The sequence below is a fragment of the Olea europaea genome, unplaced genomic scaffold, assembly GCF_002742605.1.
Source record: "Olea europaea var. sylvestris unplaced genomic scaffold, O_europaea_v1 scaffold638, whole genome shotgun sequence".
NCBI classification, from domain to species: domain Eukaryota; kingdom Viridiplantae; phylum Streptophyta; class Magnoliopsida; order Lamiales; family Oleaceae; genus Olea; species Olea europaea.
The window spans coordinates 221-11747 of record NW_019264746.1 but is presented as its reverse complement, the minus strand read 5'-3'; the positions used below and the strand labels follow the sequence as shown (position 1 = coordinate 11747).

Genomic DNA, 11527 nt, shown 5'->3' with positions numbered 1-11527 from the left:
TGTGATGAGGGCGAGTGCTAGTTTTTCCATGTCCAGGTAGCGGGTTTCTGCTGGTAGTAGTAATTTTCTGACATAGTATACCGACAATTGGTGCTCTTTTTCTTCTCTGACTATGACTGCGCTGACCACCTCATCCGGGACCACCAAGCATAGCAGTAGTGATTCCTGTGGTTTAGGTTTGGATAACAAAGGCACCTCTCCTAAGCGCTTTTTCAGCGCTTGGAAGGCTTCCTCGCACTCACCGGTCCATTGAAACTTCTTCCCTTGTTTCAACACTTTGAAGAAGGGTAGCTCTTATCAGTGGCTCTAGAGATGTAGCGACTAAGTGCACATATCCGATCGTTGAGGCTCTAGACCTCCTTCGGCTTCTAAGGTGACCTTATTTCCAGTAAGGCCCTAATTTTTATCGAATTTGCTTCGATTTCCCTTTGGTTCACAATGTACCCCAAAAACTGACCCAAAGCCACGTCGAAGGTTCATTTGAGGGGGTTCAACTTCATTTTGTATTTTCTAAGAATCTGAAAGGTCTGGTCAAGGTGACTTACGTGTTCATTCGCCTGGAGGTTTTTGACAAGCATGTCGTCCACGTAGATTTTCATAGTTTTGCCAATAAGTTCGACAAGTATCATATTGACAAGCCTCTGATATGTAGCTCCTGCATTTTTCAACCCGAAGGGCATGACTTTGTAGCAGTATAGTCCTCTGTCTTTGATGAACGATGTGGCCTCCCCATCAGATCGAAACATGGGTATCTGATTGTACCCTGAGTATGCATCCATGAAACTCAAGAGTTCATGTCCACCAGTGGAATCCACAAGTTGGTCTATTCTTGGCAGTGGGAAACTATCTTCAGGGCATGCTTTGTTTAAATTCATGAAGTCTACGCACACCCTCCATTTCCCTCTAAGCTTCTTCATAAGGATCGGGTTGGATATCCACTTCGGATATATGGCTTCTCTGATGAAGCCGCTGCGGCTAAGCTTATTGACTTCGTCTTTCAGGGACTCATACCTCTCCGGGTTGAGGGCTTGTCTTTTCTACCGATGTGGGACACAGGAGGAGTTGATGTTTAGGCGATGACAACTGATCCTTGGGTCTATTCCCACCATGTCTTCGTGCTTCTAAGCGAAGACATCCATGTTCCTTTTTAGGAAGCTTATCATTTGTTATTTCGCTTCGGGGGACAATGTCGTTCCTATCCGCAAGACCTGACTGGAGTCCTTTGGGTTGACGGAGAAAGTTTCAAGTTCTTCCATTGGGGTCGCATTCAGTTCTGAGGCAATTATTCGAAGGTCTAACTCATCAAGAGGGTGCCCTTCTTTAGGGGCCTATTCCATATCGACGTCTTCCTCCGGTTCGAAGGTATTTGATGTTTTAGGAGCGTCGAGCATTTCTACGTCCAGGTCGGATTTGTTCGCAACTTTCGTTATGATCACGTTAACAGTGCGGGGCTTTGATTTTCATAGAGAGTTTAGGTAACATGCTCTGGAGCCCATCTGGTCACCTCGGACCATAGCAATTCCATGCTCAGTTGGGAACTTCATACACAAGTAATAGATGAAGGTGACAGCCCAAAGATCTTTCAAGGCGTGTCTGCCCAACACTCCATAGTAGGCTAATTTGTGGTCTACTACCAAGAATTCCATGAAATGTTGGGCCACTAGGAGAGCTAAACCCATCTTGACGGGCAGAGTAATTCGTCCTCGTCGGATGATGCTGTCTCCAGTAAATCCAAATAGTGAGTCGGTCATGGGGATTAACCCGTGTTCAATTTGCATTTTGTCAAAGGTAGAGCCGAACAATATATTCATTGAGCTGCCATTGTCGACAAGCATGCATTTGAGTCTGTTTCTTGCTACTACGACTCTTACTACCAATACATCACAATGGAGGTGGTGAACTTCTTGTGCATCTTCTTGGGAGAAGGTAATCGGGGCCATCCTTTTGGCTTCTTGGGACTGGTTGATGATGTACGTGAGTATTGGCGGATCCTTTGCTTTCCTTGTGCAGCTCCTTTGGGCGTTTCTAGTGTTGTCGTCGATGTGAGGTCCCCCAATGATCGTGTCAATTTCCCTGATGATTTGGCCTCCAGAAAATGGGGCCTAATCTCTTTGTCCATACTCTCCTCTGTCCTCGATCCTCTTTTCCAAGCTGATTGATCTCTATGCCTCCTCTCACCCCTGTTCAGGGAGGTGATCTACGGGGATGTTCGTCCCTCCTGAAGGGAAGTGGGTTATTCCGATCTGAGTATTGCGAAGCGTCTCTGCATTCGCTGGTGTCGTATCCATAGAGTTGGTAGAAGGTATAGAACCTTGCCCCTTCTAAGGGCTTGCTTAGCCGATTCTTCTTCTTCATTTTCGTATGCCAGTACCGGCACTACATTTAGTGTGGCAGAAGCTAGTACCTGTCCGGACATGGGAGCTATTGTATGCCCTGTCTGGGTCCATTGCTGGGTGACAAGGTACGTTGCAGGTCCTCGACCTATCTGCCTCTGAGGTGGGGGGAGTCCCCGTGCGACACAGTTTCGATGATCAATCTTCTCTTCTCTGATAATTTCGACTCTCATCATTTTCACCAGTTCGTCATAAGTGGTAGGAATCTTGCTGCGTACATCCCTTCAGAACAAAGTGTTCATGTTGAGGCCGCCTTTCAAGGCTGAAAGGGCTTCTCTGTCAGCGACTTGTTCACAGTAGGTGATCTCGTCCGTAAACCTGGCGAGGTAGCTTTTCAACATTTCTCCCAGGGCTTGTCTCATATCTTGCAAGCGTTGCACTGGGACCTCTCATTCTCTACGTGAGAGGTACTGGTTCAAGAAGGCTCTTTCAGCTCTAGCCAACTCCCAATGCTCATGGGAGGCAGCCTGCTGTACCACACTTCGGTGGCTCCGGCCAGAGGTAGGTGGAAGGCTCTGCATTTCAAAGTAGGCGAGGCTCCCCTGAGACTCATCTATGTTATGTACTTTGTGAGGTACTTTTTCGGGTCCCCTTTTCCTTTATACTTGGGGATTTTAGGTGGCACGAAGTTCGCAAGCATTGGGGAGCTTCGAATCTCCCTTGAGAAAGGGAGGTTATCATCATCATCATCAATCTCGTAAGATCGACACGACCCTTCGGAGTCCCCATCATCTTGCTTGTTCAGGGACGTGGAGGTGCACCTCCTCGGCTACCCCAATCAACAAAGTTCCTTCTCTTCTTCTCTTCTTCCTATTTCTAGGTAAAAGGAATGCTTGTTCTTGCTCTTTCCCTTGCCGAACTGATCTTTCCACCTAGCGAACCCTATTACTAGGGTCTCATCCTATCCGGTCAAAGACACTGACTTTTGTGTTTTACATTCTGGTGGGAAGTTGTCTCCCAATTGTGGTTCTGCTGGCTGGTTCCCTTTCACATAGGAGGTGACTTTCGTACCCACTTCTCTCTCGATGGGGGTTCTCTGTGCTGGCTCATATGGCCTCGGCAACGAGATGCAAGGACTTCATGAGCTGAGTAAGATCCTTGGGACATTTGGGCACCCTGATGACCTTGGGCTCGCATGAACAATTCATGCATCGCCATATTCTGAGTTGCGATTTCTCTCATGCCCGCAGCTATTTGGGTCATTCCTTCAATGGCATGGCCATTCTTTCACCTCGACGACACCGATGATGGGGTCTTTGGTGAGTGACATTGTTTTGGAGCACCTTTTCTTCAGAGGCGTCCATCCTGAGGTTTGCGTCACCATTGCTGACACTCATCTTATCTACTCTTTTTTCAAGGGTGATAAGAATCTGGATTGTAATTCGACTTTATTTTTTTTCAAGAACGTCCCTTTTTCAGGGTAAGTCAATGGTTTTTCGATACCTTTTTCGATTGAGAATGTAGAACTTTGGATATGAAGTTTCCCACAGACAGCGCCAATCTGTTGACCTCGTGAATTGGACCTCCTACGTGACCAACCGATAGCTACTCCACATCATCCTCCCTGCGCACGAACAACATGCGGTCAGACGCACACGGCCGGAACCAGCTGGGGTGGTGGCGACCGCATACACTCCGACTGTTAAATTAGTATACGGTGATCGAAACAGTGCCCGGGTTGTGGAAGAGAGTGGGGAGGAGATTATATATATATATTTTTTCTTGTTATTGAGAGCGAAGTTGCAAGAATTTCATTACCTTTACCTCTTGTCAAACCTTGGGTATTTATAGGTCAGGAAAACCGTTGGATGTGGGGCACGTGTATGTATCTGACGGCGTGTAGCATCTGCTCATAGGTGTCAATCAGCCGCGTCTATAGAGTGGGCGGGTAATAACTTCTCCTGAGTTGAGTTGACATAAAGTTGATACATCACATCAACTAAACCCTTGGAGACGTCAAATCAGTTAAGCCTTGGGGATAGAGAGGATCTTGACACAGATCTCTTTCTGAAAGTGGCGACGGAAGGAGAACCTTGGAGTACATTGCGCTTCGGCCAGTTCGGTAGGATTGTTTCGGTGGAAGGAGTCACTTCGGAAACACATTGGGTTGGTGGTGGACACCTCGTATGGTGTGGTGGTGAAATTATCAGTGGGAGGAGTCACTTCGGAAACACTTCAGGTTGGTGATGGACACCTTGTATGGTGCAATAGTGAAATTTTCGAAGTGTTTCCGAAAGGGGCATAACAATATAAACATAAATACAAATGCTATAACTAATAATGCCAACATCCCCCTGAAATTCACTAGAAGAAGCAAGAGTTTGTTAATCAAAATATGAAAAAATAGAACATTGTGCAATTTCGTGAAAAGGCCATGCATGGAAGAAAGAAGAAAAGATATAGCAATAGGTTGAAGGTTATGGCGAATGAGATGACAATCAATTTTAGTATTCTTCGCCTACTAATATAACTCGAAGCTATAAAATATTTATATAGCACTCTTCAAGGGCGGACTGGGGGGCTATATGGTCAATTAAACCCCCTAGTTTCTGAAAAAAATATATGTTTTTTTTTTTAGAATGTCAAAGTTTAAAACCCACAATATAAACATATAATACAATCGACAGTTCTAAACTCAGTTTTGTGCTTGTATCTCTCTATCCCAATCTGTCGATTGCGGTCTGTCATTGCAATTTACAATTTACTCACCGTTTGAAAGTTTGATTGTGACTCCCTAACTCAAAATGTCTAGGTCCCCTCTTGGCACTCTTATTATGACAACACATAGGAGTCAAAGTAGGAAGAGTAATACTCATATCCGCAAGTAGCCAATGCAATCATACCATTTCAGTGGTGGTGAATGTCATAGCACGATACTCAACTTTGGTAGAATATCGAGAAATGACAATTTGTTTCTTACTCTTTCAAGAGATAAAAGAATAACCAAGTAATACAGAAGGCAGATTTACAATCATTTGGGTGACTAGCCCAATCAACATTAGTGTACGCAAGTAGAACTAAAGATGAGGACGGCAAAATAAAAGGCTTTGAAAGCAACTTCCACAAAAAATAAAAAATGAAAAATGATAGAAGCCCAATGAAATATAAAGAATGTGTTTGGGAGCCATTTTTATGTAAAAATGCATTTTTAAATAGTAAATTGATGGGAAATGTGTGGTTGAAAAATATGAAAAAGTTTTTTATTTACGTATAATATTATTTTAATAAAGAATGTATGATTGAAAAGAAGAGAGAGAAAAATACATTTTGAAAAAATGGGTACCAAATGGGGGCATAGTAGGAGATGTAACAAACTTACTAGCCGAGTAATTGTGAGGGATACCAAATAACAAATGATAGTACGACATAAAATAAGATATGGTAAATGTATAAAATCGGAGGGCAAATACCACATGTTGGTCTAGAGAAGAGTATCAATAGTCCGAGTATCAGTAAGACAAGCAAGTTGAATAAGGGATGCTCATGTAGCGGACCACATCAAGTAGGCTTTTGAAGGGAAAAGGCATTCTCGACTGAGTCAAAGGGTCTCCTCTTGCTACGCATTTCTTTTCCTAAGACGACCTTCTTCGACATTTTTATTTTTTATTTTTTATTTTTGGTTGTATCTAATAGCATGGGCATTGCTACCTTTGGACATTAAAACATTATTTATCTATGATTGACCCTATCAATAATGTTACTATATGTCTCAAGATATCATAACATAATCCCAAGTCATTTTCGTTGACGACCATATAAATTCATTTGAAGTAACAGACAACTTAATCTCAAATCCAATTACAGAATATGAGATAAGACTTTTTTATTTTATTTTTTCCAATTTAATACTTATGTCTTATTTTATTTTTTCCAATTTAATACTTACTGATATATAGATCAGTCGATTCTTTAAATCCTTCCTAAACATTCTTAGTTAAGAATTCTACTCTATAGAATTTCAAGTTTTTGTTTTAATTTACCTTTGCAATTTAGAATCCATTCAAATTAGCCAAGAGATGCTGGAAAAAGATGGGTGATCAAACGAACTTTAGGGAAGCAATAGGCAGCAGGCGTTTATTATTTTGATGATTCTATTATAGCTCATAATTACATGCACGACTTCGTTCCATTTACAGTTCTTATCATAATATCGAAGCCAAAACATCTTATCTCAATGATCTTCAATTATTCTATTTTATTAGTAAAAAAACACAAAAGTTCAAATCAGGGCTTTGTCATACTTTGAAATGCTACAATAAATCTCAGTAGAAACAATCATAACAACTAACAAAAATTTCAATCAACTTGCTTGCTCAGTCATCTTGACAAAGACTTATTTGTTCTTACTACAATATGCTTTAGATGCTTCCCAAGAATATACCTAAAATAGGTCTTTCATTACAACACATCAATACATATTTAGAGAGGTGAATTAAGACTGCATCAAAGAAGAAAGAGAATCTAAAATGCCGACTACACTATCCATATAGTGTAATAGTGCATGGTAAGAAAGAAAAAGGCATTATCTAGTATTGTCCAATAACACATAGCACACGAGCTTATAATACATTCGATAGGAAACATAGAATAGTAGTAGATTAGAGAAGAAAAAGAAATCAAAGTTTTGTTCATCATATTATCAAGTTTGTCCAATATCGAGTACCAGATATAATACACTAAATAGCATGTAATAGTTGTGATATATGTACATAATAATATATATAATAATTTACATACACATGATGTGGCAAAATATGATCAGATCAGATCAGAATTTTTTTAACCAAATAAAAAAAATCACCACCCTCTTTTTAACACTTCATCTATATGTAAATCATTATATTACTTCTTATGTATAAGTAGAATTATTCTAAAGTTAATTAAACGGTGTAAGATTTAAAAAATTACAATTTTTCAATACCCATTTTTTCGTGTGTAAGAATGTTATGTACCATTATTTTATAACAATAAACTCCAAGTATAGGAAAATTTTGATAGAACTGATACTGACGCTGACATGGCCAAACCTGATTGGCCTTTTTTTCCATCTTCCAATGCTGTCATGCCAAGTGTTATCTGTTCAAAAAATCTGTACCTATAATATGATTGATTTTTTAATCACAACTTCGGCATTTTTCTTTACCTGAACTACTTATAAGAACCCTCCCTCTAACCCAATTTCACCATTCAACACTACACAATTTTAAGACAAACAAAACCACATATACACAGAGATGAAATTTACCTTAGAAAAATCTACCATACTATTAATTCTGCTTCTCATAACATGTTCCCTGGAGGCTGAAACTCAAGTTTGTAGGCCAAGTGGAAAGATAAGGGGAGAGAAACCTCCTCCTGGAAAATGCAACACAGAGAATGACTCTGAATGTTGTGTCGAAGGCAAGCTTTACACCACCTACAAATGCTCGCCCACTGTGTCTGTCCATACCAAAGCGATTCTAACCATAAACAGCTTCGAGAAGGGAGGAGATGGGGGTGCCCCACCAGAATGCGACAATCAGTACCACTCTAATAACCAACCAGTAGTAGCATTATCGAGTGGTTGGTTCCAAGGAATGCAAAGGTGCTTTCTAATATTACTATAAGTGCAAATGGGAAGAGTGTGGTGGCTATGGTGGTTGATGAATATGATTCTACCATGGGATGTGATGATGACCATGATTATCAGCCTCCATGTGATAACAACATTGTTGATGCATCAAAAGCAGTATGGGAAGCTTTGGGAATTCCTGAGAAGGACTGGGGTTGGATGGATATCACTTGGTCTGAAAACTAGGGTGCACTATGTTTGGCTAGGTAAATTAAAATAAATAACTATTTTCGTTGGTTAAGGTTTGAAAATTACTTGTTTTGAAAGTTTACTTTCAAGATAGGAAGAAAGCAACAGATTCAAGCATGTTTGAAAATAAGAAGTTTCTTGAAAGTAACTTGTACTCTTTTTAAGCTTAGCCAAACATAACCTTGTCACTTGTAACATGTACTATATTAACTAAGATTGTCTTTAATATTATGTTCCAATCTCTGATAGTGGTAATAAGTGGAAAAGATTATTTAAATAAGGAGTGCAGAACTAGATGAACAATAGTACACTGTACGCTAATACATTATTGAAACATATAAAGTGGCATCCATATTGAAGTGATGAATTTATGAACAGAAGCCAGCAATTAAATCAATTTAACAGAGTAACCTTCTTAGATTTGCTAGGAGCAAAAAAAATGGTAGGAATAATTATGAAAAGTGCACTATCACCAATTTTTCGATGTTGAGAAATTTGTGTTAGTGGTTCAAGTTCATAGCAAGAGGAATGGACTCTTAGTTGCATAATGCACATTGATGGCATTTTGGTAGAGAGGATTGAATAGCAACGAACAGTATTAAAATTGATGTGGTCCACATGCTAACATATTCCAATGGTGAATTTAGCTAGAAGCAGACCATAAAATAACTCCACAGCACTAGGATCTATCATGGAAGTTATATTTTCTAATTTAAACAACTAGGGAACAATAGGATCACTACATCAAATAACTGATCCAACAANAGGATCTATCATGGAAGTTATATTTTCTAATTTAAACAACTAGGGAACAATAGGATCACTACATCAAATAACTGATCCAACAAAAAAAATCAGAATGACTCACCACTAAAGATATGAGATAGCATAACAGCATCTGAGAACCATTCAAAACTATCACTGCATTGCATTTGGTTGACCAAAGGTTTTACATCAGTCTCTAGCACAGACTTGTTCCATTCCCTCATCCAGCTGATAATAGAACTTTTGGTAATATATATTAAACTACTTTAAGGAGCATAAATGGAAGTTAATTGATAACAGAACAATGAAAGGGGGCTATTGATTTGGGATTTACCCAACACTAAACAAAGGGCTGCCACTGACCTAATTTACCTTCCTCAAATAAAACTCAATTTCTCAAACTTGGTCTAGACTTCTCATAAGGACTAAATGAATTTCAGAATGAGGTTTTGTTTGCACAACGATGTACATTTACAACACCTCTCATTAAGCTACTCTACTCAACATACAAAACCACTTGAGATTCCACTTTCACGCTTCGAACCAGTGTTCTAAAAAGCTCGCTTAGGTGCCGCCTAGGCTAGAAGCTCGAACTCGAGCAAAACGCCTCGCTTCACACCTAGACGCTTTTCTCCAATTCCTGAATGGCTGAATTTTTTCCTTCATTTCTTTCATCTTCCGTAGATGCGTTTTATTTTTATTTTTTTTTTTAAAGCCTTTTATTTGACTTTAACTTATTATTATTTAAGAAAAAACATTTCACTGGACTTTAATTTCAAGCTTTTAAAAGATTTTATCTATACAAAATTTAAAATGACTTGTCTAAATAGTTAAGTAAGATTTAATTTTTGGTGTTATTTACATTATATAATTATGATTTTGAGACTCATTTTATTATAAACTTTAAAAGCATGCATGAAGTTCCTATAAATCTATTAAGTATGACATGTTTAGTTGAAATTGAAACTATGAAAAATATTCTAATATTTGTATTTCGAAAACTTGAAAATTGTATAATTGACTAATGATAGAGGTTATTAAGTAAATATTGTAATTTAAAATTTAAAATTTTTAATATGTATTATTTTAATTATTAAATAATTTTTAAAATGATTAAAAATTTTAAATAATATTATAAATAAGAGAACTTTTTTTTACGCCTGATCCTCGTCTAGGCTCGTAAAACCTCAAGTTTCGACTCCATGCTTAACTATACTTTACGCTTTTTTGAACACTACTTCAAACTAGTTGTATTTAACCAATATTGTCCCTTCATTGATTTGAGCACCTCCAGAATAATCAAATAAAATTCTTTTATGGACCATTCACCACCAAAGAACCATATAGACAAAAAAAAAGTTTAATACACAAGAAAAAGAGAATCATATAAATCTACAAGACAAATTAGTCGAAAAACTCATTTCTACAAATTTAAGTATTGGAAAGAAAATGTCATCGAATTGTCTCACTCTAAAGTTACATTAGACATTCCGTAAGGGACAACCACGGCTAACCTATTCAAGAACTCCTCGAGAGATTTTAGCGCCCTCTGTGCCTCGGCCAAATCCTCCTAGTCCAAAGGCAAAGTTCGCCTCCCATAATAAGCTAGAAATCCCATCAATAGATTGAACAGTAGAAAAAGGATATCTCAGTTTTAGCTGGACGATGAAAAGTTTGATACACAGTCAAACATATATTTTTCATTTCTTCAATACAACTAACTTAATTTTTAAATTATTTCATACTTCGAGCTCCATTGCCTGGCTAGCTTTAGCTTTCGCCAATGGTGTCAATTTGTCTTCTTCAACTTTTTCTCTCCTACTTGAAATCAATTCCTACCCTTCTTGTTTTTACTACCGTCGACATAATCAATGCATAAATCAGATTGATAAATAACGAAACAGATTACTCAAGACCTTTCTAAAGAGTGCACAAATAACAAATATATAAAATTTATGCAGAAATTGCGTAATCCAATTAGATTAATAATATTACTAGGGAAAAAAATTCTCAGCTTCCACAATTGATTGAGAAAAGCAACGATTACTGGATTCCTTGACCTAATAATAACAAATACTGCACGAAAACATAAGATTTACAACAAAATGAATTTAGAAATATATGAAGCTTATATTTGACGAGAAATTAAATGTTTCGTTAGTCACTGCACTTATATATCTATCACGTTTTATTCAGTGAATTTTAAAATACTGTCCTAAACTTTAATATATTGCATCCCATTATTTACTCATCGTGTTTCATAAGTCATTGAATTTTTAAATGCTTTTAAGTCATCACTAAAAATTTAACAATTTGCATTTCATGATTCGCTCGTAATTTTTCATCGGTCATTGTCCACTCAATAAATTTTAAAATATTTCAAGCGGTCACTGAACTTTAATAACGTAATTTGACTGTTCAAAAATTGAAAAGGAAGATTATAATATGTTTTATTTCAAAAATTTATTGATTTAGGTCTATGATCTCAATAAAATAATAATAATAATAACTCTATTTTATTTTCTGGACGTAAATGAAAATTATAATCTAAATCAAGATTCATGTCAAT

The 11527-nt window shown here is 37.9% G+C and overlaps 1 pseudogene; it reads left to right on the top strand.

Annotated features, from left to right (window-relative positions):
• The first annotated feature begins 7599 nt into the window (after positions 1-7599).
• Positions 7600-8389, top strand: LOC111390013 (annotated as a pseudogene).
• Positions 8390-11527: the final 3138 nt, after the last annotated feature.